Source organism: Octodon degus, unplaced genomic scaffold (genome assembly GCF_000260255.1).
Source record: "Octodon degus isolate 3935 unplaced genomic scaffold, OctDeg1.0 scaffold00018, whole genome shotgun sequence".
Lineage (NCBI taxonomy): Eukaryota > Metazoa > Chordata > Mammalia > Rodentia > Octodontidae > Octodon > Octodon degus.
This window is the reverse complement of record NW_004524594.1, coordinates 16,557,406-16,558,712: the sequence shown is the minus strand read 5'-3', so window position 1 is coordinate 16,558,712 and position 1,307 is coordinate 16,557,406.

The window sequence follows — 1,307 nt, the reverse complement described above, 5'->3', positions numbered from 1 at the left end:
TAGAAGGCCAGAAGGCCAGGGGCAGGACTGGGTACCAGAAGACAGGAATGGACCATCTTCGCGGGGTGTTTCCGAGGAGTGTCCAGAGCAGAACAAGCGCTGGGGAGAGGTGGTTAATATCGCGGGGAAAATGAGTAAGGGATAACTGAGTTGGGTATTGTGGGATGTGTAAGAGCTTGCCTGAAGAAAGTAGGTGAAGAGTAACATTTCAGTGTATCAGAGAGTTCCACTTACACCTGGAGCAGAAAGAGGAAACCATGTAGAACAAAAAGGTCAGCAGGGGTAGGTTTGGTGGCCAGGGGGATGGCAGCAGTGGGCTTTTCTTTGTGACTGAAGCATTCAGGTCTCCTCCAGAAAGCAATGGGGTGAACCCCTTTGGGGGAAGGTCCCAGAGCCACTGTTGGAAGCTCTGGGTTCTGAGGTGCCCTGGACCAGGGTCTCTTAGTGATCAACCCGGAGGGCTGAGGGTAAAGCAGACCAGCAGCTGCCTCTCTCCAATCTGCCATTTCCAGGGTGGGCTCTGGCCTTTGGCATCCTGCTGCCCCACAGGCCATGGGACAGGGGGCGCCCTTCCTTCTGCAGGTTCCCTTAGTGAGGGAGGACACCTTGCCCAGAGAGCTTCCCCATGCTGCCCACATGCTTCTGCTCAAAACCATCACATACAGCCAAAAAATGGCATAGGGTGGAGGGGCTTAGACTGAGTGGGCCTGAGCCCACCACAGTGGGGGTCCCCCAGCCCCTCCTGGACTCCTCAGAGAGCCTGAGATGATCCCTGGCCCTGAATGGGTGGAAGGTGCCTATGAGGGACAATAGAGCGTCCCAGGCACAGGACCGCGAGTGCCAGCGCAGCTGGCTGGCAGGGAGCTCTCTGGGGAGAGAAGGGGAGCCCTGGACCCTCAGTGCTGAGGGCAGGGTATGCCCCCCAGGGGAGGAGTGGCCTGGGGTGGGTGTGCCATGTGGCCAGCCCTGTTACCTGTGTGCTACCCTGATTAACCTGGAAGGGGGCTGCAGACCTTGGAGAGGATCAATTGGCCCTTCGCGAGGTCAGTAAGACTCTCTTAGAGACACACTGGAGGGATTGGTCCTTCTGGAATATTCTGTACCCTGAGGGACCCGCCTGCAGGGCCAGCACCAGGGCCAGCAGGCACAGAGCTAGGGCAGTGCAGACAGCATGCCCGAGGGGTGTGTCTATGGATCTGAGACCAGGACCTGGTGGGAAAATCTGAGAAGTCCTCTGGAAAGAAGGAAAGGAAAGGAAAGGAAAGGAAAGGAAGGGAAGGGAAGGGAAGGGAAGGGAAGGGAAGGGA